General features: G+C 42.7%; 1 protein-coding gene across 1 annotated transcript in view; it reads right to left on the bottom strand.

Annotated features, from left to right (window-relative positions):
• Positions 1 to 27,768, bottom strand: part of CENPX (centromere protein X) — a 940,759-nt gene that overhangs the window by 270,487 nt on the left and 642,504 nt on the right. The window lies entirely within an intron of this gene.

The following is a 27,768-nucleotide window of genomic DNA, read 5'->3' as shown; positions in this document are numbered from 1 at the left end:
GCTATGCACAGGAGCTATGGCTGATGACACCCATCAAATACGCACCCCCCCAAACAAGAATGCCATAATGAGGCACATGCACAAACCAGAATCATTACAGAGTGTGTGTTTGGGATGCTCAAAGTCACGGTTCCACTGCCTTGACATATCCGGTGGAGCCTTGCAGTACTCTCCAGCTACATGTGGACAAATGTTCATAGTACGTGCCATGCTACACAATACGATCCTACGGAAACAGCTGCAGCAGGAACAACACGGAGAGGGGCCACACAGCCTCCCACCATTGCCAAGGTCACCACAGGCACAGAGGGACTTGGAGGAGGAACTTCCTGAGCCTGCCCCTAGAGGCAGACAGAGGCGGGCCCAGTATGTCTATGCCTTTGCAAAGAGGCAACGCCTAAGCACACATACTGACACTGTAGGGACTGATAAATCTCTCCGACTTGCACATACAGTAAAAGGGATGCCAAACAAGACACTAGCTGTACTTTATCATGTATAGGGAGTGTACTGCGTGCGTCCCACATAGTCAGCCCTCCAGCACTATCCTCAATACCACCCCAGGCACAAGGTAAGTCCCCCTTACTATCAATTACTGAATGGAGTAGTATGTTCTGATAGTTATATCTATGCTATGGATGCAAGCATGCAAGGGAATTGGGTGGCCAAATGGGATAGCAGCAGATAGCTGACAGCTTTATGGGACAGCATGAAATCCATAACAAATATTGTTGTCCCCATACTAGCAGTAGTATTCAAGGTGACAACTCCCACTGCAGTACATGCGTTGGCTCGACTAACTGTGGGTGTACACAGGTCACACACATGGATGTCCATGAGTGTTCCCATACTCACCCCCCAGCCTCACGCAGCAGGACAGGTGTAGATGCCCGGAAAGAAAGGTCGGGCAAAGCTCCACAAATGCTGGCAATGGTGAACAGCCCCCCTACAGACCTACACAGACATACCACAACAGGTCTGACAGTTGCAGTATAGTTCTGAAGAGTAAGAAGTCAAACTGAAATGCATGCCATTACAATCTAACTTGCGTACTTTACTGATATGCCTCCATTCTGCAAGATAGGGCACAATACAATATTAAATGGAAGCAAACAGAGTATAACTGAAATTCCAGTGTAGACAGTGCAAATGCGTAAAGTTGTCACGTGTGTCCCCCCAACCCCATGTATAAATGGCAGTAACATGCAAGTGTAACATCAATGGAGCACAGATTGCCTGAGCTGTCCCAATCAACATGATAAATGGTGTATGTCCACTACATGCAGAGGTCAGTGTGCCAATCTTTTGTGAGTGTTTACTATTGTCTGGAAGTGGACAGTATGTAGGGCTGGATGTTGCGTCTCAGTGGTCTAGGTAAAGTACTGTGGTTGACAGGGCCATGTTCCAACAACTACACTGCTAACCAATATGCTTCTCAGCTACACCTATGTTACTAGTTGTGCACATTCACTGTCCAGATGTCAATATGTGTCACTGACAGAAAGCTGGACAGACTATGAACAGGGGTCCATACATAGAAACAGTGCACAGGTGGAAGTAGTGCCTAGAAAGTAACTATGAACCGCACACACCTTTGGAATTAAATATAGAGGTTGGCATCACGTTAGCTGTCCGTCTAATACGGAATACAAGTTGTCTGCCCAATTATGAAGTAATGACACACTGCCAATGTCCACATACCAGGCAGGAGAAGGAAAAGGTCCCAGTCATATCTGTGAGTCAGGTGTTATAAGCTTCCATATCACACATGCACTCAGTCCACCCCCTCCAACAGCCACAGGTATGTCATCAGTCATATCCTTGCTGTCGGGAATGATTACAGAATCAGCGCACTTCTTTTAAGGAATACACACAGGATGCACCAAGCTGAAATTGTGTCCCATGCAGGTGTGTCCCTAGCTGTAAGCAGCACCCTGCACACATCCAGACTGATGCATTACTATGAACTAGAAGGATCGTCAGGAACACCTCACCCACTTGCCCATATCACCCCAGGGGAATCCACTGGCTTGCAGCCTGGTAATGTATGAGTGACAAAATGCATTGGCCTGCATCACTCTCATGTGGCCTACAGGCCTCTGGCTAATGCCCGTGGCTCACCCATAGTGCCATCATATGTTTCACCCATAGTGCCATCATACGGAATGTCGTAGGGTCCTAACTAACAACATAACACATCAAGCAGAAAGCAAATGCAAGGCCATGCTGACAAATGCCAGTAGCATGCCTCTCCATGTCCTAGTGCAAGAATTGTGGACTAAGACATAAAACTGCTGTAATAAAGGTCAAACTATAGAAATACTTCTGAGATACTGCTCCCATACTGTTGGGAACAGGATAGAATTGGGGGGGGGGGGCATAAAAGCATGGATATCATGGATTGTATGAAGTCTGAAAATCAAATGTCTGCTCATACTTCCTCCTGACTGCAAACCCATGAATGCATAACCACAAACCTGATTGTAAACCATAATGTGAAGGGAAACTGACCGGATATACGAGTCCTGCCTTTGGATAACATGGCCAAATCTGTAGAACTGAGAGGTATGCCCACAGCAGGATATGGCCATTCAGTTAAGTTGAGAAATGCACAAGAAGGGGATCCCCAGCCAACAAAGCACCAAGGTGCTGGACCATTTACACAGACCCATCACTCAGTTGTCTGTAGCCACCCCTCCACAATGACAGGATTCTGCCACAATGTCTAGTCTTTGCCTCACAATATTGGTCTCTGCTGCATTGCTCTTGTATTTCCCTGGTAAACAACTGTGAGAAAACAATGATATCTGTCAGTAGTTGATGGCACAATACATTACACTGTAAAACAGTACATGTGTCTAAAAATCTATGCTACAACAGGACATGTTACACAAGCAACACTGACAGTAATAGGAAACTTAGTTACACATAGTATCCCCCCCCCCATGTTTGGACCAACTGCATCTCCATATGGGCAACCTATCTACAGATATCCTGCAAAAACAGCTTGCTAGGTGTAGCTGTAGCACACAAAACCCTGGACTGGAGTACACTCTCCCTGGAATGGATTCCCACAAGCAATATAGAAGGTCATACTGGGCATGCTCCCACACTTAGAGAAATAAAGCCCATGTCTGACACCACAGTGGACCACAGATATCTGTTATCTGCAGATGTCCGTGCACACACTCACCAAAATGTAAACTGTTTGATCTTCTCTCTCTCTCTCTCACACACACACACACACACACACACACACACACACACACACACACACACACACACACTGGACAGGAAAACCCACAGCCAGCTGTAGGTGGCAGATATGTGGTAAATCTCCATATGTTTTGTGCGATACTACAATAATTTAAACATACACATGGGGACGAGAGACACAGACAGTGAGAGAGACAGTACCATTATGAAGCCTTTCCTACCCAGTACACATCCCATAGTTCCACTCTACACTATCTCCTGATGTATGTCACACCTTAGATGTACCTTTGGACAAGCCTCAGATCTGCAAGCTCAATAGTGCATGTGATAAATACATACCTTACTAAAGCAAATAAGTAGATAGGTAAGGTTTTGAATCTTGGTCCTGGCAACTGTGTGTTTGTGTGCGTCTGTGTGAAGGAATTGCTGTTTTACTCCATCCCCACACAGTACACATCCCTCCATCCCACACAGTACACATCCCATTACCTAATATCAGAACATGTGCTGCAGTCAGTCACTGTACAAATTCCTTTTGTTAGCCCTCAGCCCTATAGGCTCTGTTGTGCTTGTGATAACTGTGTAACAGTGGAGTACCAATAACTACTTATGTAGCAATCCTAAGCACAGTCCTTCCAAATGGAAAGGTGTGCCTGTTTGTGTGTGCTTGTAGGTGAATGATTTTGAGGCCATTCCCACTCACTCCATTTCACATTGCCCTCCTTTATCACTGCTGCTGATGTCACTCACCTTTGAAGATACCGCTCTCAAATATGTAAGCTTTGTGGAGCATCTGATAAATGCGTAATACTATAGTGCAGTAAACGAGTTAGTTGGGAGTCCTGGCAAATGTAAAAGTGTTCTTGTTTGTCTGAGAGTGTCTGTAGCTGTAGAGACATGATTTTGAGGCCATTGGTACTTACTTCCCTTTCCCCTCCTTTATCACTGATGCTGATGTCACTCACCTTTAAAGATACCTTTGGACAGCTCTCAAATATGTAAGCTTCGTGGCGTATCTGATAAATGTGTAATACTATAGTGCAGTAAATTAGTTAGGTAGGGGTTTGAATCTCATTTCGGTCAAGTATGTGTGTGTCTGTGGTTGTGTCGATAACATTGTGATCCATTGGGGGGTGGGTTTTGCTACACTTTTGTGTGGTCCACCCAGCAAACTACCAAATACCCACTGTACAGGGCCCACTTTTGTGGTAGCTGCGGACACTCTTCAGTCCTATAATCTGTTTGTCATGTGATATTACTATAGGACAATATGGAGTCCAAAACAAGATATGTGGCCCTTGTAGTCCTGTGATACAATTCCATACTCAGGAATCATAGGCAAACACATTCATCTATTCATTAATCCCTATGTCACTAAGTGGGCTGAAAACTAGCTCACAGATGGATCTCACAGTGTGAAAGCAGTGGCCTCCATGTCAGACTGCAAAACAGTCATGAGTGGTGTCAGACTGCCAAACAGTCATGTGTGGAGTACCACAGGTTCTTGTCCTGTGTCCAGTCTTGTGTGTGGCTCTGATATCCAGCCCAACAGGAATGAACTGTGGTTAACAATGTTTGCAGACAATTGCTAATTGGGGGGTCTGTTTACATCCCGAGAATATGTTAACATCCTGCATGAAGTGACCACAGACACCTCCAACTGTTGTCAGAACACTGGCCTTAGTCTCAATGTCAAGAAAGGTGTCCAAATCCCCTGTTGAATCAATGTGTTGTCCACAAATGACCAGTGGAGACAGATGTCCTTATAGGAGGTCTGTGAACACAGCTTGACATCAACCTGTCTTCTGACCACCATACCTGCACTGTGGACAGAAAGTCCTTCCATGTGGCACACTGCATAACTAAGGGTGTGTCATCCAGGAATGAAGAGGTCAATGTCTCCCTCAACTCCCTGCTCATTAGGCCAATCAACAGGTTCAATGGCCCATTTGCCATGTAACTCAACAGACATTTTCAACAACTGGATAGGCTGCAAGTGTACCTGGCATGTATGACCTTAGGCATGAAACAACTATCTGATATGGAAAGAGCCCAAAACCTCCAACTGTTCCTGGTCACATCTTGGCTACTTACAGGCAATCCCTGCTTGACTGACAATGTCATGTCTGCCCAGCTGTGTTACAAATGCCACAGCTAGGAAACCCCAATCTGTATGCACCACATGCCGTGGGTACCTCAACCGCATTACCACATTCAACAGAATATGCTTGGGGACACATCCATAACCCAGACACTGTCCCCATTATGCAATATATGTTGCATACATGTCAATCAAAGCACCTCACTGGCCCTCTTCAAGAGAAATTCAGATGAGTGGATGGTGAATATAACTGTCACTCTGGGGATCACTCAAGTGGCAGTAGTTGACAGATGGCATGCTGAAAATGTCACGTGCCATGATACCAGTGTACTCACATGCCCTACTCCCACTGCTATACTTAGAAAGGGCTGCTGCTGTACTGCACTGTAAAGGTACCTTGTGACACCCTTCACCCTATGGGCTACCTTGAGCTTGCGGTACCAGCATAACCACTGTTCTAGCAATCAGTAGACAGGTGTGGTTTACCTTCTGAGTCCTGACGTGTGTGTGTGTGTGTGTGTGTGTGTGTGTGTGTGTGTGTGTGTGTGTGTGTGTGTGTGTATGTGCTTGCAAGTGTGTGTGTGTGTGTGTGTGTGTGTGTGTGTGTGTATATTTGTAGAAGACAGCATTCTGAGGCCCCATTCTCCAAATACACTGCCATACATTAAAAGGAATGGTGATGTTGCTCAGCTTAGGAGAGCCATAAAACAATCTTCACCCTACTAGTTCTGTGGCATGTGCGATACATGCATATCAGTGTAATAGCAATAATTATGTAGGCAGGCAAAGGTTTGAATCTCATTCCTGGTAAATGTGGGTTTGTCATAGCATTATCAGGGGTATGAGTGAGTACTATAACCAATGTGAATGGGGTGCTGGGTGTAATATTTTTACACAATGGTACCCCCAGTATATATAGATATGGATATATATTATATATAGATATATATTATATATAGATATGTATATAAGTCTATATACAACATGAATGTTTCCACAGAGCTTTCTCAATATTGTTGCATGCTTGTACTGCATGATATGTTTGAAAAAGCAAGAGCAATTCATACAGCTTAGATGGTGCAGTTGTATGTTCTCTGACTGTAGTGTACAGGGTCCCGAGTTCAAGATTTGGAACTGACATTTTTTTCCATTAATGTTAAATAACTGGACTGCAGGATATGTTGGGAAGAACATCATAAAATTCTACATCTTGCATGGCTTACTGGTTAATTGCTTTGACTATGGTGTATGGGCTCCTGGGTTCAAGACTCGGGACTGCGGTTTATTTTCCATTAATGTTTAATAACCAGAGTGCATGATATGTTAGGAAAAACATCATAATATTGTACATCTCAAATGGTATAGTGGTTAAGTATTTTCACTATGGTGTATAGGAATGTATCATGTGTGCTTTACTGTTTTACTATTTTTTTATCCACAGACCCTAACAGTAGTGTCTATGGACACACACTCTCACTGCTTGTTGACTTCCATGCAGGGGGCGTGTATATTGTAAGAGCTCTGCTCTTAGACACACACCCCTGCGCTCATACACAGATCCATGTCCGTGTAAGAGCTGAGCAGCGCGCCTTAATTAATATTCAAGGCATGCTGCTGCTCTACACGGACATGAACAACTCCGTGTCAGAATAACACTAATACGACACACAGCTTCGTGAATCCGGGGGATACTGAGTTCTGTCAATCATGTCATCCCAAGCAGAGAGATACTGGATCCGCTGAAAATGACACAAAACACGTAAGCCAATGTTGCAGTCAATCATCTGCTGATAGTACCGCAGCATCATTCAGGGTGACGACGGTATATTGGTCACGACTACTGTCACACCTGCCTGGACCACATAATCAGAGAGTTCAACCATGTCTCCTGTCATATAGTCCAGGGAGGTGTGCCACAGGTTATTTGCACCCACATGGATACAGAGTGATACTCGCAGTTGTTGTGGAGTGCCATGACTGGCTGTGTCATGTGCTGGATGCTGGCATGTGATAGATATTTGGCTGTTATGTCTCAGTAGTCAGTTACCCATGAGCACTATATTGTGCAAGGTGGTTAGCCTTACGAGCTTAGGTTAAGGGGCACACTGTGTAGGTTAAATATGTGTCTCTTGGCATTTACCATGTTGTGGTGTTTGAGTGGGTGTCTGTCTTGCTGGTCTGTGCTGTTTGGGTAAATGCCCATTGAGCGCCTTTGTGAAGGTGGATGTGTGGCTTTTCACTGTATCTCATGGCTGTCAAAGTGGGTGTCATAGTGAGCTATGTGTTCCACGTGGTGTGGTGCAGGTGTTGAGCTTATCCTCTTGACCTGCTAGTCCAGTCTTTGATGGAGAGAGCATATGTGCACACTGGGTGATATACGGGTAACTCCCACAGGTCTGAGTATTTGGAGTTTAGCGGGAAGGGTTGTCTGTGTACATGAGGTAGTTGCAACAGTGCCTGAGAATGGACAAGTGCACCAGGGTAATGGGTGACAGCACAGACAAATGCCATGCAATCATGCTGGGAGGGGTGGACATAACTAGTAAGTACTGGGGCTACTTATGTGATGAACGAGTACTGCTGACGGCTCCCAGATGTGCCACACTTATTGATACATTAACCTGGTGAAGTGCCAAGCCATAATGCCATTTGAAGTGCAAGGCAGAAAGACCTAGCACAATGTAAGAGTGGAACGGTAGGCAGACTTACTGCCACCTGTAATACTTTATCTCATCTGTGCAGTTATGAGCAGGTCTGGCCAAGTGAAAGTTCAGTAAGCTTTGTAGCGCATGCGGTAACTGTGAAGCAGTACAATAGACATAACTAGATAGGCAGGAGTTCTAATTCCAATACTAGCAAGTGTGTGTGTGTGTGTGTGTGTGTGTGTGTGTGTGTGTGTGTGTGTGTGTGTGTGTGTGTGTGTGTGTGTGTGTGAATCATGTACTGTGTGGGTTACACCATTTTGATTTGTGTGCCACCCTGTAATTGTCCCAACACCCTTACTAGGCTTACTGATGTCATTCACCTTAGAAGTTACTTGGGATGAGGAGAACTCATGTAAGCTCCGTGGTGCTTCTGATAACTGCATAATACTGTCGCAGAAATAACTAGACAGACAGGGATTCTAATCTCAGTACTGGCAACTGTGTGTGTGTGTGTGTGTGTGTGTGTGTGTGTGTGTGTGTGTGTTCCTTTGGCCAAAGATCATATCCTGTTTGGCTGATAGTATTTTGATTGGTGTTCCATCCGTGCCTGTTTACCACCTCCCGATGGCATTACCTTATATAGCGTGGTAATGGCATCTGCCTCACATGCATGTTAAACCATTGTGCAGGCCATTCCAGTCCTCCGTACAGATATCTATGGGATATCCAGATGTTTAGGTTCATAGGTGTGTACTAGGCTAATGACCCTGGAGCCTTTACAAGCCTAGCCAGAGGATTACCCTGTCATTGTGCCATCTGACATTATTTCCCAGTGCCTCTGTGGAGTAGAGCCACTGCAATGATCCCTGGGGTGAATTCTTTATTTCCCATCTATTCATCAAGATTTCTCTTGAAGAGGGCCAGTGAGGTACTCTGTTTGACATGAATGGGACGTCTAGTCCATCCGTCCCTCTGGCATGTTCTGTTGATTGTGGTAATGAGGGTGAAGTCTCTGCAGCATTTAGTGCGGACGGCTTGGGATATCATTGGATGTAGCATTTCTAACAGAGGTGGGTCAGACATGGCTTTGTAGGGCAAGCAGAAATTGTCTCTAAGTAGGCGATATGAGACAGAGAATAGTTGGGAGTGTTTTGAGTCTGTCCATATAGGACAACTGTTCCAGGCCTAGGATCATCTTTGTGAGGTACATTTGTGGCCTCTGCAGTCGCTGCAGGTATCCATTGAGGTACATGTCAAATGGGGCATTGTACCCGATGACTGGCCTAATGAGGAGAGCAGAGGGTGAGACAATGACCCCCTACTTCCTGGATGCAAAACCATTAGTAATCAGATGTTCCACATAGGACTGTCTGCCCACAGTGGCAATGTGGTGGTCAAATGACAGGTTGCTCGCAACCTGTGTTCACAGATCTCTTATAATGCCTTCTGTGTTCAGTGGACAACCATCGATGTGGTGATTTATGGAAAATGAGTTGTGCACAAAGGAGATGCTGACATATATTTGGCCACTGAGCTTCAGGCCGTGCTTCTGACAGCATATATTGGTCTGTGAGGCCTTTCTGCTGGATGTCAACATCAGCTGGGTAGTTAATAATAGCTTCCAACATGCAATCGTCTGCAAACTTTGTCAACCAGAGTACCCTTGTGATGGCCTGCACTTCACAGAAGTATTTACCAAACAGGGGAGGAAACGAGACTGAACATTGTGAGACCCCACTCATGACTGGCCGCCAGTCTGACTTGGAGGCAGCTACTTTCACAACGTGGGTCTATCTGTGAACCATTTTACAACCCATATAGTGATATGGGGGTTGATGCCTACCTTAGTGGGTTTTCTATGATTCCAGAGTAGGGAATGGTATCAAAGGCCTTGGCCAGATCAAGGTAGGCTGTATGACCACCTTGACATCATCCACAGCTCTGGTGACTGACTTAAAGAAGTTGACCAGGTTGAGCAGGCATGATCTACCCTCCACAAAACCAAACTGTGTGGGATCCAGACTCTGGAGATCCCCTACACCCTTGTGTAGTAGGTCCACGATGATGTGTTCCATAGCTTTGCATATCAGACTCATCAGGTTAATGGAGTGATAGTTCATAGGGTGTGTAGTCACTCCTACTTTGTGGAGAGGGATGTTTGTAGCAGTGCGCCATTTGGTAGGGACAAAGCCTGAGGTGAGGCTGTGATTGAACAGGGCACATAGGTGTGGCGCCAGGTCACTCTGTAGTTCATGTAGAACACAGCCAGGGATATTCTCAGGTCCCATAAAATATGTATTCCTGGCCTTGGACAGTATTATTTTAACCTGTGCAGCAGTAACACTGGGTTCTGGCAATCTACTGGTATTGTGAGTGGTCCTTTGGGGGGGTGAGAGGGGTTAGGCTGGCACTGAATCTGTCTATATATTGGCAATATCTGTTGGCTCGGTATAGGAGGTACCATTGTGCAGTAGCTCAGAGCACATCTGGGTATTGACGTGGAGATTATTCACATAACTTTTGAAGGCCTTGTGTTTGCCTTTCCTATCTGCTACAATTCTGTTTTCATAGATAGCTTAAGAGGATTTGATGAGTGATCTCAACCTTTTGTTGAAGCCAATAAGGTAATTGTTCAAAAGATTTGATGAGTGATCTCACCCTTTTGTTGAAGCCAATAAGGGAGTTGTTCCAGTCTTGGGACTTCAACTTTTTCCACATCAGTTTATTTGTTCTGTTGTTGAGTTTGTGTATGGCAGGGGACCACCACACTGGCTTCCTGTTTTGGAGGACAGCATCTTGGTTCTATTGGTCATGGCGAGATCCGTGCATATGTGTATGCGTTCATACAGTGAATTTGTGTATGATTTGGTGGTCATGCAACTATTCTCCATTTGCATGGGTGCCATGAACTTAGCCACCACTGTTTTAAGGAGCCCAAGATTAGCTTCGCTGGTGTTTGTCATGGTGGTTACCTTTGCAGGGGGGCGGGGTGAGGGATGTTGATTCCCAAGGTGATTAGATTGTGGTAGGATCCACACCTAAGTATTTTGACATGTGGACCCAACAAGGTCATGTATGTCAAAACATACATCAGGGAAATTTGCACCCACCACCCTGAGTATTTGTGTGTTGTGGTGTTCACTATGTGCCTGTGCATCCATGACAGTCTGATGACTCCTTCTGTGGCACTTGCAACAGTGGCCCAACAAGCAGCGTTCCTCCTGCAAGCACCCCTGTCCATCTGCCTATGTGGGACCTTGCCTACACTCTGGCTATGGCCAGTATCTACTCTCACACCTGCCATAGTCACCACATTAGCCTGTTCAATGTCACCACCTGCCAACTGTCCATCATCTGTGTCTACTGGTGACAGGGTATGTGTGGGCATTGTCACTGTGTGCAGTGATGATGTGCACAAGAATGGGATACCAACTAATGGCATAGATTCAGCTCCTGACAACCCCACCTGTACCTCACTATTCCTATCATAGACAGAGTCTGTTGAGATATTGACATTGTTTCAAAAGGAGGGGGACCCAGACACCATCGCCGGCTGTGAGAGGAAGACAACATATGTACATTAATTCTTGCACTTTGATGTTGGCTGGTACACATGCACACACACACACACTCTTACAGGCGAGGTGGCACAAATCTGTTACACAGACCACACATTACCCACATGGTGACACGCATGACACACAGTTGTCAACATCATGCATTGCAGCCAGTTGTACATGTAACTGACAATATAAAGCTCTGGGATACGTGAATAGTGTTAGTGTGCGATGGCCGTTCCCCAGCACAGACAGCAGCCATGTACACATCATTGCTGTCCACCTGTATAGCACAGTGGCAAGTACTACAGAACATACCTCACAACTCTACATATCCTCAAAGGATGTGTAGCAGTCTGGCTCATATGTCTGCTCTATTTCTCATAACCCCTGTGTTTCTCTGTGACATACATGGGATGATCTGAGGAGTGACATCACTGATTAATGACATACATGCGAGTGTCAGATCTGCAAACGAGCAGTGAATGCATGGTCACACAATCCCTGTTACACCACCAGCCTTGTAAGCTTACAGTGGATATGATAAGTGTACACAACCCTGTTAACATGCCATGTTCTTGTAATATAGATAATGCATTCAAATATGTCACCCACCTTCCATGTGATATATGACCTGTGCAATACAATCGATAAACACATGTGATACATATAAAATATGAGTACAGTATGTACAATATGTTGATTACATACGTGTGCACACTCTTAAAATGATAAGTTGCTGAAGCACCTTGTAAGTGGTTTACAGCATTCACTCTTTTTGTGAAGGTGTCTATCAGCATAGCACATCCTGACTTGGCATTATTTGACCACTCTTCCATGCAAAGGTCACCCAACTCTGTCAGAATGCAAGGGCAGCTCATGTGCACAGCCCTCATCAGGTCACACTGGGATTTTCTATCTGGTATAGGTCTAGGCTATGGTTCGGCCAATCCATACCCATGTTTGTGTTCAGGTGGAGCCATTCTTAGGCAGCTTTGGATGTATGATGCAGTTCTTTGTCATGTTGAAGACTGACACACCTCCTCATCCTCAGCGATCTTGCAGACGCCAGATGGATTTTGGGCAGAAGTGGATGTTATTAGGAATTGTTCAGAATTCCCACCATCGTGACTACAGGCCCTGATTTGTCTGTGGAACAGCAGCCCACAGCAGGCTGCTGCCACCAGTGTGACTCACCATGGGGAAGTTGGTGTTCAGGTTATGAGAGGTGTTGCTTGTGCACCACACATACCTGTTGGTATTATGGCTGTGAGGTCAATCCCTAGTCTCATTACACCATAACACATTTTCACACCTGCCTTTGGGAGACATGATGTGCTGTATTGCAATTTGTATCCACCCCTGGCTGTTTTTGGTGTGTGGATATGCTTCCATCTTCTGACCCTACCCCATAGGCCAGAAGTATGCAGAATATGGGAGAGTGTTCTCACAGGTAGTACAGAACACTAGTACTAGCAAGGGGTTCCTGCAACTCCCTTGGTGTTGCTACATGTCCCCTGGCAACCTCACTTGCCAGGCCTTGACATGTGTTGTCATTATTTTTTGAGGGACATCAGGCTCTTATCAACAGTACTATTGTCCCATATTCACTGCACCTTTTGACAACTTTCTCCACTGTGTTCCATGGTGTATGCACTGCTGTGGTAATGTTGCTGTACCCCACTCTTGACTGATAGTTTTCAAATATGAGATCCCTTTGCTGCTTTGTATGCTGTCTGCAAGCCATGGCTGCTGCAGGACACTGAGCATATGCCATGGTTATCCCACTTGGACAGCAGACTGTTATTTGGTGTTAGTCAGAGTGCCTTTACTTGATGGCTGTTGTGTACCCAAGCAGACTGTCAGTAGATCACAAGCTGCTGTAATAACATATTCTTTGAAGGGTGTGCACACATGTACATCCAGCATATTGTGAGGTTTGTATACTCCATATTTGGTGGCCAACAGATTGATTAATTGTACAGGTAAATGTTCATGTCGTAGGTCACATTACAGTTTTGAAAAGATGAGTACTGACGTATTGTGGTCTCAATTTGTATAGACATCACAAACACCTGACATCTTAACAGGGGTGTGTATACTGTTTATATCCACTATATGACAGTAATGTTTCACACATGTCCCTACCTTAGGCCATTTGTCCACTCATTGTGTTGCACTCTGTCCAGGCGTCTTGCACTGACAGGCTGTGTGTTATGCTACAGGGATGATACATTCTCATCAGATAGGCCCCTGTGGTGACCACTGTGATGCAATACAGTTGACCCCAACACAGGTGAACATGCACATAAAGCAATATGGCTATGAGTGACAGTTGTGTGCATGGTACATTTCATGGTCTTCACATGCCTGGGGTATTGTCAAACTACAACAGTACAACTGCATACTCACCAGCTGTAGGCTGCCATCCCACATTCAGACAGGAGTGACCTAGGTAGTTGTGTGAGGGGAGTATGGTCAGCAGACCCACAAGTGGCATTGGTAGAGGATGGATGCAGCATGTGTGCACATGTACAGTACAACCCCCAATACTACACAATTTGCTGTCCTTCACCATAGATGTGCACGTCTGTGCATTACAAATCCCCATCCACAACTGCAATCTGACCTGACACATCTACGTAGATACTCTACAATTACAAGTATGTCTGCTACACTAGTCTAGTAATCTATACTGGGGCCTTACCTGCACACTCCTTATCCATTGTCTGGGTGCCAACCACCTCCAGTATGTGGGGAGTTGGTACTCTGCTGTTGTACTGGGATGGGTGCCCAAAGGTATCCATGGAGCTCCCCGGTGGGTGCCAGTGGGGCTGCAAGGCCAGGCCCATGCATGTGGCTGTGCAGTCCCTGGTCACCGCAGCAGCCCTTTGCCAGGCATGGGGTATGAGGTCACTTTCACGATGCCAGACTTGCTCTATGTACATGCGTGCAGGCCAACATCGTTTACCCTGTGGACAAGGTCGTCCCACAGGTCAGTCCTCTCCTGCAGATGTTGCTGGCTCCAGCCAAACATTATGGCATGGTTGTGTAGTATGGCTTCTATGATTATAATTGTCTGAGCCACTGAGAATGTTGACCTTTGCTGATGCGACATTGCACCTGGGAGACATAACAAGGGAGACACATCACACAACTTCATGCATTTGGCAAACATATGTACAGAACCTGCACATCTACACTGAATACCAGTAGCCACTGCTCACAAACACACCATACCCCTGTAACATGTCAGCAATGTATCTGTGTGCATTGCACTGCTGGCCCTGAGGTGTCATATTTCCCCAATGAGGCCTACTTAATTTCCTACTCCTGTACTCCTCATTCATGTCTGTGTCGAGGGATGACATTGGCCATCTTCCATGTGGATGAGGTGTGGATGTTGCCAAGCCTTGTTATGACTACGGTGTGTAATGTTGCTAGGTACATATGCCTGAGTTCATGGATGCAGACAGGGATATTATCAGGTGTCATGGATACCTACATTTGTTGCCTTTCAGTAGGCAATATGTACCTGCTCACTGGTTTAGGGGAGGGGTGTGGGTGCTGTGCATATCTAGTTATTGTGCTGCTGAGCCAGGGGGTGATGTTTGCCCTAAACCTATCTGCAGCAGGTTGCCTATAGCTATGTTGTGTAGATATGTGGCCTGATTGGCCACCATTACTGGGTGGGCTGGTATGTGGCCTCAGAGATTGCAGACATGTGTGAAGATGGCCTTGGTGGATGTGTCCAATTTGTACTCATAGTTAGCCTTACAGTACTCTACCTGTGACCTTATATGCTTGATCAGACAAAGGCTGACTTGATGCCAGGTTTGTGCATGCTCCTGATTTGGCCTGCACAGCCAATCTAGGGACCAAGTCTGTGGTTTGTGTATTGCTGCTGTCCACCAGAAGCATTCAGCCTACCTTAAGGGGGTTGATGTTATCCTGTCGGGTATTGCTGAGACCATACAGCTATGTAGGTTCCCACACAGTATTGTGCTGTGGGGCTGGACACAGCTGCCAGTTCCACCATATGGGATGCCCTTCATGTGGGCCTTGCCCATTTACCTGTCCTGTGCAGGGGACATTATGGAGGTGTGAGTGCTACAGCTTCACATATGGTAGGTGAAATTACCTCACAGGACAGGACATGTGCAGACAGCCCAGCAACATGGGGGACAATGCTCCAGAGTTTCATACAGCTTGTATGTCATTAACGTTATACACACAGGGGGTTGCTACATTGACAGGGTTGGTCTACACATGCATTTACTGGGTGACTTGACATCTGACAGTGATATGCCTCTGACACACCTCTCAACTGGCATGTTTGACCAGAGACTGGCCAGATGTTTGCCTATTAAGTTTGGTCTGTTCCTTGACCAACATCTGATTTTGTGGGGTTGGCAGGATCATGCGAGGATTGTAGTCAGTACATGTTGTCATCCATTGGTGTTCCACACATCATTTCCTTCAGGGATGTGATGTTACAAGAAAACATATAACAGCAGGTACTGTCTCAATTTGTAACACCATGATGTGTGATATGTCACTCTTTCCAGCCTCTTGTCCCATATGTATGACGTGATGTCCTACACTACGAGGTGCAGAGGTATGGTATATCATTAATTACCAAATGCACACTTGTTAGCATGTCAATGACATGGCAGACTCCTGGCCATGTTATGCAGCGGTAGCTAGGGTTATGCATTCACACCCTGGTAATTCTGTGGAAATCTGCACATGTGACAGTATGCCTGTCTGGCCATTGTGGACAGACTGCCAAGGTTGTGTAGCAGTGTTGTGTGGTTATGTTTTTTAGGCTGGATAGGGAGAGTAGCAGCTGTGAGTGCCATACATCCTTTACCTATCTAACTCTGCATGCTGCTACAGCTGCTGATGGTCTATCAGGTCTGTATGCTTGTAGGGGCTGACTGTGACATGTCATGTAACACCTCCTGATTCCCAATACACTGTGGATTGGGGCAGTATATGTAGGGGTAATGTTTGAGTGACAAATGGTATGTGGTTGTTCTCACAGTATTATACTGTCATGTTCAGTTTGCTTACTGGAATGTTGCTGTCACTGTGGTGCACTTGTTTGGGGGTATGCATTTTCACACCAGTGTCTGTGTTCCACTAGTATTACATCCCTGTACTGCCTGCTATATTTGCTACTGCATGTGTATAGCCCCAGATCTGAACCTGGGTAGTGTTATGTCAGTCTGATTGTAGTCTGGACATTGCTTGGTAGCTCAATGTAGTTTCCCTACTGTTGTGTTATGTCCACATATTCATAGGATGTCCAGTTATATGGCCAATATCTTTGGTCTGGCCCCCATAACTGTTATGTATGCATGACAAATCAATGGGATGATGTGGGGACTGAGGTCAGTAACTAATGTGAAGCAATTGAGTCCTGGTATTGTGATATTTCAGTTGATGTAAGTTAGGACATACACTGTTACTACATGAACGTTCTCAGCTTATCCACTGACGTATTTTGTACATGTCCCTGTTTTCATGCCTTTGTCCCCCCCCCCACACACACTTTGTCAGGCTTGGTCCACATTCATTGCATTAAGGGGTTCTGAGCATACCTCTCCACAGCATGTCCAGATGTTTGGTACATACATTTATTCAGTTCTACAATTTATTTCTATTTGTCTGGTAAACCACGGTGATGATCCAAGGATTTATGTCAGTTAATACATGACAGTTCCCATCATCATATCATTCAGTGATTGTCTACTGAAACACATCTTTATTTGTAACAACAATTTTCTGACTATGTCCATACACGTGGCCCATCCCCCCCTTTTACATGCTTTGTACAGGTTCCTTGCACTAACAGGTTGGGAGGGGTGGTTCAGAGAAATAACTGCACCGCATGTTTTATATATATATATATATATATATATATATATATATATATATATATATATATATATATATATACACACACACACACACACACACATATATATATATATATATATATATATATATACACACACGTTTTTTTCCTTCCGTTATATTTAATATATGTATATCTATATTATGACTGTACGTTTATATATATATACGTTTCATCGAACATATGTATATGTGTATATATATATATATATATATATATATGTATATATATATATATATATATATATATATATATATATATATATATATATATATATATATATATATATGTGTGTGTATGTATGTCTATATACAATGCACAAAGGGTTCTGCGACACTTTCCCCCTAATGTTGTATGCCTCTATTGCATGATATGTTTGAAAAAGCAACAGTAATTCCTACAGCTCAGCTGGTGTACTGGTACATTCTTCTGATAAAAATGTTCAGGGTCATAGTTTCAACACTTGGGACTGCCTTTTTTTTTTTTTTTTTTAATGTTAAATGACCTGAATGCAGGATATGTTCGTTAAAGTACTACATCTCACAGGTCAGATGGTATAGTGGTATGTTGGTGTGATTGTTGAGGACAGCGTCCTCGGTCTGAAACCTGGCAGGGCTGTCTATTTTGTTGCTGTGCAGAACAAGGTCTGAGGGATACAAACTGATTAAGGCACATTTATGCATATCATACGTATAATATTATATTTAAGCAATAACCCACAGCAGGGTGTAGGTAATGCTGGATTTACCCACAGTTGGTGCGGTTTGGTCATGAGGGCAATGCCCTCATGACCATACATTGCCAACCGTGGGTAAGTCCAGCATTGCCCACACCCAGCTATGGGTTATTGCTATTATACAATGACATTATTTAAGTAGACAATACTTACCTTTCTTAAATAATGTCATTGTATCATGCCTCCATACTGCCCTTCCACAGTTTTCCAGCATCCTGGGCCATTTCTGATGTACTGCACAAGTGTAACACTTACGCAGTACTTCAGTGCTGTGCAGAGGTAGCAACAGAGATGAGGGATCTTGATTGCTTTTTTTTTAACATATCTCGGTATGTTACATGAGGTGATGAACTCGTATAACATAGTGAGATACATTAAAAAGGCAACAGAGATCTTCCTTTCTCTGTTGAGAGGAAGATCTCCATTGCATTTTTTTATGATATCTTGCTATGTTATACGAGTTCTTCAACTCGTCACACATAGCGAGATATGTTCAAAATACAGTGGAGATCTTCATTTCCCCATTGCTATCTCTAAAGACTGGAAATACACACAGGTGATATCCAAATGGAAATAGTCCAGGCATCTGGACCTTTTTCCATTTGCATACTCTCAGAGCTACAACAGGCATTCTGTTTGAGCTGGCCAATTAGCGTACTCATTTCTGTATGTTAATGGCCAGTCACTGTATGATATAAAATTAAATATTTACATACACATTTATAATTTACATTTACCTTCCATGACATCTCCCTATGTGCTTTCATTACATTCTTGTGTGACTATACTGTATGGGGAATGTGTGTTTATATGGGGGTTTCACAGCTTTTCTACACTGACATCTCACTTTTGGAACTGCTACTCTACTCTGGTTGACAAAAATAAATGCTACATAATTTACGTTTACTAAAATAATTTTAACACTAGTTTCACATGATAAAATAAATTGCCTGTCTTGAGACTTGAACCTTGCATACCTGCATATAAAGCTGTAACTCTAACCACTACACTATAATAGATTGCACATTTTTATTATCTATTTTCATTTAACTCCTATGGGATGTTTAAGCTGCAATGTACACACCACCCACTTTCCTACACAAACATCCCTTAGAGCATTATATACAAGGATATATTATTATTTTCTGTAGGTTATGGGGTGTGTATTGTGGTGTTGTGACAACTACTTGGGACTGTGTTTGTGACACACTGCAATGATTGGACTTTCAGGATTCTGTGCATGTTTCATGCTGATGCATGACATGTTCACTATGGGCTTTATGTACTTTGTGGGGCTGGGGTTGTGCTTGTGTACACTTGTAGGATTTATCCCGTTATGTGTGCATTTGCACACATTTCCTGCTTCTGCAGACTGCAGAAGTGCCGTATGGTGTTTTAGCAAGACAGGGGGTGTGTCACACTGGCTGTGACACACCCCCTGTATTGCTTTCATACTGCCATTTTTTTTCCAGTGGCCGCGGACACTGAAATGCTTCTATTTTAGATTTCACTGTCCGCAGACACTGAAATACTGGCATACAGCTTAGCTCTAATATTATGCCAGTACAGCTTCGGAAATGCTGTATGGCACTTTCTGAGCACAGGGGGTGTATTTCGTGTCCATGCTCTGCACCGACACGCCTCCTGCGCTCGCACACAGAACTGTGTCCATTTTAGAGCACGGCAGCGTGTCTTCATACATATGCATGGTGTGCTGCCGTGCTGCACGGGAATGGTCCCTTCCGTGCAGGAATAAGCTATTCCTGCACGGAAGTTTACTGAATCCGGGGGAGTGTTTTTACCTTAAAAACACCATAACAAGCACTGCATACACTTAACTCAGCCCCTGAACACAATTTATAAAAGTTTTCCCACAAAATATAGAGTAAGTGATAAAATAAACAAAGTTAATGTTAAAAGTAATAAAGTACTACAGTCTTCCAAATGACAGAAAAATTATGTGGCAGTGCACATAAAAGTTAAATTCCTAGCAAAAAACAGTTTCACTTAAAAAAGTACTTTTTTGGTCATAAAATAATTCCTGGATGTTTTTCCCCCCAAAGGGAACTTATTTGCCCAACAATGGAAAAAAATCTAGCTGTCAATCCTCAAAAGCTGGCAAGAGGAGCGCTCCTGGCGACAGGAAAACTCAGTAGGGCCTTGGTGCTCAGACTGCTGATTTTCAACAGCTCTGTAGATGTTCTCAATGGTCTGAGCAAGCAAAAGGTGCACTTAAGCTTTGGAAGCCGATGAGCTGCTATAGCCTAGGCATGATATAACCCATATAGTAATGGCTGATGCAGTAGCCTTATACCTATGGCTACTGCAGCAGCAATCAAATGATGGACATTCACGACTGCCTAGGTCAAAAGAGAGTCACCACCACTATTCTTTGGAGAGTCCTTCTGGATCTTTAGAAGAACCCTGAGTATCCCTGGAAAGGGTGCGAAAACATACAGCACCATTCCTATCCATGGGAATGGGAAAGCATTCTAGGCTGTTGGCAAGGGATCCTGGAGCAGAATTACTTTACTTGTCTATTTTGAAATGAGAAAACTGATTTTTACAAATGTGCCCCATTCTTTTTTTTAAACAACTTTATTAAATTATCACTTAAGACATAGACAAACATGAACAGAAAAGAAAACAAACCATTTATATACATTATACATCACATATCTTTTCTTTCTTTCTTTGTAATTATTATCAGTTCAGCATTACATAAACTGCTGAATTCCTGTCTTCCTTTAAACCTCACTCCTCCTCAACATTACTGTGCATGTATTGTTCCCACAATTTCCATTTCTATGTAATTTGCTCCTTCCCTTTTCTAAAGATCTCTCCTCCAGTTCTTTTATCTCTTTTATAATATTTAATATTTCAAATACAGTTGGTTTACACTTTGATTTCAACAGCTGCATGCCCGGTGTGAGAGCGTCTAAACATTATATAGTCCCCTGACATCTCAATGAACAGTCCCCGTACCTGCAGTGTTAGTAATGCGCTCCATACAACATTAAACAAAAGTCGGGAACTTGTGCAAGGTCACCTGAACAAGACCAAGAAAAAAGAGCTGTATGTTACACCCCTATAGCTTTGTATATAATCTAAGATTGCAATACGGGCTGTAGCTCTGTTAATTAATTAAACAAACTATCTAAGCCCATAATACAGGCTGTAGTTTGTTATATTAACTGTTGCCACTCAAACCAATAAAGTGGTGCAATAGTGCTCAACCACAACAATTGAAACAAAAAGGAGCACTAATGTTGTGAGTCCTCAAAGTATAATTTATTCCAAGTTTAAAAATTAAGCGCTTTCGTCAATGTCAGTTGACTTCATCAGAATATCAATCAATCAATGTTAAGCTCTTATTATTTAAACACATGCTCTATGATTACTATGTTATTCTGATGAAGTCAACTGGCACTGACGAAAGCGCTTAATTTTTAAACTTGGAATAAATTATACTTTGAGGACTCTCAACATTAGTGCTCCTTTTTGTTTCAACTGTTGCCACTCACCTCACTCAGGACGCCAGCTGTTGGGCATTCCGGCCAGTTTGGTCTGTTTTAGGCACGCCTTCTACCCACTAATATAAGTAAAAGCATCACCTCAGTCTAACTAAATTTCTTTTTCCCCAGCTAATTTCTTAATATTTTGCTTTTTATCAACCAGTAGTTGTACTTAAACTTGTATTCATTTCTCTTACCTGAGCACAATCTCTCTTGATTGTTTCTTGAGATCCAGGTTCTGGTTCCTTTTTCTCACTTCCATTTGGCCACTCATTCACTATACCCCTCCCCCCATCCAGTAGAAGACTTCCAGAGTTTTAATAAACTCCTGGCACCATTTTTAAATTGCCACAACAGCTGCACATCCCAGTGTGAGAGCGTCTAAACAGTAAGTTACCTGTGCTGCTTTTTTGTTCTTTTTTTTCTGTCTTGCATTGTTACTGTGCCTACTCTAACTTCTTCATTGTACGATAATGTATTGAATGCTACTATAATGTGAGAAAAGCTCAATGTATTCCATAAATATAGACAGTAGCACTTACACGCTTTTCTAAGGACTTGGTGTAAAGAACCGTGTGTTTGGTTTTGTCTGCAAACGATGCATTTGAGATGCCTCACTGTTGCGATGCAAGAACACTGATTTTTTTCTTCGCTAGGATTGACTGCAGTTAAATATTTGTTTACTTATTTATCTGTTGCAGTCATTCATTACTACTGACAGCACAACTAATTGCATAGCATCTGTAATTTAACAGAAATAGAACTGTGACACATCGGAGGTATTTAGTACTGCCCGAAACTATGTATTTGCTGTGGCTAACATGGTATACTCGCCAGAATTGCATAGAAATTGTTGGTATACTTGATAGCCAGGCCTACATAATCTATTGTACCTGTATGGTTGAAATGTAAGATGGTTATTAAAATTCTGATTGGTACGATCATTGTTTTTATTAGCCAGACAGCATATTTCTATAAATTCTCCTTATTTATCCTGTTTCTTCCTTTTCTTGTAATTCCACAGTCCCCTGACATCTCACTGAACAGTCCCCGTACCTGCAGTGTTAGTAATGTGCTCCATATGACATTAAATAAAAGTTGGAAACTTGTGCAAAGTCACCTGAAGACAACCAAGAAAAAAGAACTGTATGTTACCCCTCTATAGCTTTGTATATAGTCTAAGACTGAAATATGGGCTGCAGCTCTGTTAATTAATTAAACAAACTAAGCTCATAATACGGGCTGTAGTTTGTTATATTAACTGTTGCCACTCACCTCACTCAGGATGACAGCTGCTGGACATTTCGGCCATTTCGGTCTGTTTTAGGCTCTCCCTCTACCCATCAATATAAGCAAAAGCATCATCTCAGTCTAGCTAAATTTCTTCTCTTTCTCCAGCTAATGTCTAAATATTTTGCTTTTTATCAACCAGTAGTTGTAATTAAACTTGTATTCATCTCTTACCTGAGCACAATTTCTCTTATTGTTTAAGATACGGTTTCTAACCCACTCCATTCTGCCCTTGTGCTTGGGCTCTGCTCCCCTACCCTACCTCCTTTTCTCACCCACCCCTGCCCTCCCTAGATTTATAGTTACAAGGCCACCCCCCATTACCTCCAACAACCAGGTCACCCCTCTCCACACAACCCCATTCCATACCTGCTCCTAAACTCCCTCCCACAGCCTTCTACAACTTGTCTGACAATCCTCTAATGCTTAAATACTTTCCTTCCCCTCTCTGAAAATACATTCAGTGAACTAAATTAGTTGTATCTCACACTGGAAATGGCCACCTCCAACTATCCTTCTAAGTCAAACAGCCCTATGCCCTACCAACTCACCGCTAAATCAACATACCAGATACTCTGATAGCCTCACTAACCCTAATATTAGCAACCAACATCACTTCATATCACTCAATCCTCCCCAAACCCCCTCATTCCACTCCACCTCTAACACCCACCCCCTTCCTCTCAATCCAGTTAACATTGATATAGGTAGCACCATCTTCATTAGCATAACCTTAACCCAAGCTAAACTTCCACTGCCTGACCATCCTAACTCTCCCAGTATCTCCTTGAAATATGACAAAAATATTAAACTCTTGAGATAGCAACTAGATGAAAGAAGCATGCAAAACAGACCGCCAGCAAAAATCCAGGTTTATTTAAGCACTTTTCGTCAAGTTTCAGACTTCATCAGAATAAAATCACATGATTATGACAAACATATATACACCACCCCAACTAGCCACTGGTCAATGTAATTACATCATTTCCTCTAAAACAGACATTATACAAAGTTATAAAACAGACATTATACAAAGTTAATAAAAATTATTAAAACTTGATATTCATGCAAATAATACAACTGATAAACCTATAAAAAATATATTGATTTTAATTTTAAAACAGAACTCAAGGAAATTCTGCCATTAAGACCTGGTACTTGTCAGGCATTAGTTTTAATCTGCCATGTCAATTCCTTAAATTCTAGCCATTCATCCATTGGTGCCCCTCTTGCTCCAAGGTCAATATGGTCTATGGCTCCAAACTTCAATGTATGTGTAGGGGACGCACTAATGTGCTTGTACAAAGCACTGTTTATGTTTTTAGTCCTGATGTCATCTCTTGAGATATATTGCCCAGCTTCAAGGCTAGCCCTAAATGGGGACATTCATCCAAACTCCAGTCCAGCTAGCAACCCCCCAACCTTAGTCACCAGCCCTCAACTCAACACTAACCAGGCATCATTCCCAATAGGGATATAGCAGATATTTTAATGAAGACTATGAAAATAAGAAAAACAACAAAATTCATGATCTCCATACTAACATCTCTCTTTACTCACCACTCATTACACTACTTACAGAGACCTGGCTAAATCCCAACACCAACAGTAATGAAATACTTCCACCAAGGGCTCAAACAGATGCCATATACTGCCTGGTTAAAGAAACTCCAGCTCTACTCAGTGGCATACCGCCTGCTCAGAGGCGATCTCTGCCTGACGTATAAAGCCATGTCCAACCCGGAATTAATGGACATGCTGCACCTCAGAAAATCCAAATCACATCGAGCTACGCGCTCGAGAGACTTGAACCTCAGCACTGAAATAAATAGGACATGCTGGAGAGACAGATTCATAACCCAGAGGCTCCATTCACATCTGGAATAAAATCCCAGTCCAGGTTAGGCAGAGTCCCTCATTGACTCTCTTCAAGAGGAATATTGATGAGTGTATGGGAGATCGTAGGTTTACCCCGGGTATCACTTCTGTGTCACTGTTAGACAGAGGCACAGTATACTAACCTCAAAAAAGGGCATAACAAAATTATGGGTGGCGAAAGCCAAACATACTCTGGCTTATAAATGCCTTAGGGCAAATAGCCTAGTATGAACCTATGAACAACATTATATGTTCTGAAGAATAAACAAAAGAGGTGGCGGGTGTTGCTCTACTCTTTAAAAAAACACCTCTCTATAGAAACACTAACTGAAAAACCCTTAGAACGTAAATAAAAATACAGACATAATATTTGCCAAACTAAACATTAACCCCAATAAACACACACATTATTTTATATATATATATATATATATATATATATATATATATATATATATATAAATAGGTCTCTCCATGGCACCAGGGGATAATATCCCAATGCTAGGAAAACATCCTACATTGGTGTAATGATAATCCTACCCCAGACGACACTCCTAATGGGTGATCTCCATACAGACTGGCCAGACTGCAATTCTCCACACCCCAAAAACTGTATTAACCTACATGGCTTCTCTCAACTCACTGAAGCACCCACCAGGGTAAATAAATCTTCCAACAAACGCTCCACTCTAGCCCTATACCCATAACTCAGGTTGTCTGCCAGACAGTCTCAGTGATCATTATCCCACTTATTTCTTATTTGGTCAGAAAAAGAACAAACCCAACAAAAACAACCCATTCTGCTACAAACAAGAAATAAAAAACAACTTAACCCCAACAAACTTATAGAAATACTTAAACATTGTAACTGGACACCATTAAAACAGCTACCCCTACAGGAGGCCGTAAATTACTTCAACTCTACTTTCCTTTCCATTATAAACTCTCAAGCACCCAGTAGATATATACATGTTAAATCTAACTATGCTTCATGGCTAAAAAAGAAAACACTAACACTTCTCAGATTTAGAGATAAGGCTTGGTCTACCTGGAAATCAAATAGGTCTCAACTCACATTACAAACTTATCAGGAACTTAGAAATAAAGAAACAGATTAAAATAGATAATGTTAACTACTACACCAAAATACAAGCCAAGCACCATAAAAACCCACAAAAATTCTAGACCACTATAAACAATATCCTTTCTAGCAAGGAAAACAGGTACACCCCCCCCCCCCCCCACACCACTACCAACAACTCAGACAATATTGCCCTTCCATTTAACAAATATTTTACTGAAACCATCCTAGAACTATCCAAAAATCAAACGCCCTCAATAATTAAACCCCCATCCCCAGACCAAACGTCTAATTCACCTTCTTATTGCAACCAGTAGCAACTGACACTGTCAAAAAACTGCTGAAAAAATTAAAACCCACTAAACTAGCCGCAGATGGTCTACTTGCAGAATACTTAAAGCTAACAGCAGAAGTCACAGCATACCCCATATCAATACTAATCAATAGATCCATAGCTGAACACCAGGTCCCTCTCATCTGGAAAACCTCATATCATTCCCCTACATAAAGACGACCCATCAACTGAACTTAATAACTACCAACCGACTGCAACTATTGTTACCACTATCTAAAATTCTTGAAAGAGTAATTCATAAGCAGGTTACTGACTACCTACTTTACTAACACACTCCTAACTGATGCCCAACATGGATTCAGACCATTCCATAGCACAATCACTGGAATAATGTCATTTACTAACACTATCAACTTTCACAGGAGCAATAATAACTTTGTCTCTTTTATCTTCCTATACCTGTTAAAAGCCTTTGATATGGTCTCCCATACTAACCTTCTAATTTCCCTCGCTGACCTACATTTCTGTAATTCCACACTTAATTGGTTTCAACATTACCTCACAGGACGTCAATAAGCAGTCTCCTGGCACCAGTCCTTATCACCCCTGCTACCAGCTGTCCTCGGAGTGCCTCAAGGTTCTATCTTAGGTCCACTTCTACTCTCTATATTTGCTAACAACCTCCATCTAATAACCACACATGCATCACTCATCCAATATGCAGACGACTCAACAGCGATTTGTTCTGCACCCTCTCTACTAGAACTTCATTCTCTTACTCAAAAAGTCTTTCATGAAGTTGAGTCCTGGCTTATAAATGCTAAACTAATCCTAAACGCTAAAAAAACAACAACAAACTAATGGTCTTCCATCCTAACAAAGCTGCCTCTTAACCCTTTCTACATTGTCTCACTTAACACCATGATAACGCCATCACCAAACATTAACTCCTAGAAGTAGAAATTGACTGCAGACTTAAATTTGATATTCATATCTCACAGACAGTTAAAAAAGTACATAAAAAACTTGGTACTCTATACAGGAACAAACACTACTTTACCAAAAATACCAAAATAGCCATCACCCAAACCCACTCAACCTTAATCTACGCAGTTCCAATTCTCACTAATCTTAAGAAATCTGAATTACAAAAACTTGAAACCTGTTACAATAAAATTGTAAGATATGCCACAAATTTACCAGCTAGACCATACCATTGCCTTGTGCTCAAGCAATATACACAACTAACAATGGCTCATAAAATCTTCTCAGATCCTGAAAAATACCAGTCCTACAAACTCTTCCTCGACCTTATGCTACCAACAGACCACTCCGATCCACCAAGAAACACCAAATAAAAACCTATATATATCCAAAAATCAAGCAGAGGATTCCCTATTTATTTATTATTATTATTTATTTATTTATTTGTTTTTAGTCAGTTGGGTCCAAGAAAGAACTTTTCACTGGAGTCCTGGGGAGAAAAGAAAAAACATACATAATAATAGATAATGAGAGGATAAATAATAGA

The sequence above is a fragment of the Protopterus annectens genome, chromosome 4.part0 (assembly GCF_019279795.1).
Source record: "Protopterus annectens isolate FY-2018-M chromosome 4.part0, PAN1.0, whole genome shotgun sequence".
Taxonomy (NCBI): domain Eukaryota; kingdom Metazoa; phylum Chordata; order Ceratodontiformes; family Protopteridae; genus Protopterus; species Protopterus annectens.
The sequence above is the reverse complement of the archived record's forward strand: the minus strand, read 5'-3'. Positions and strand labels throughout refer to the sequence as shown.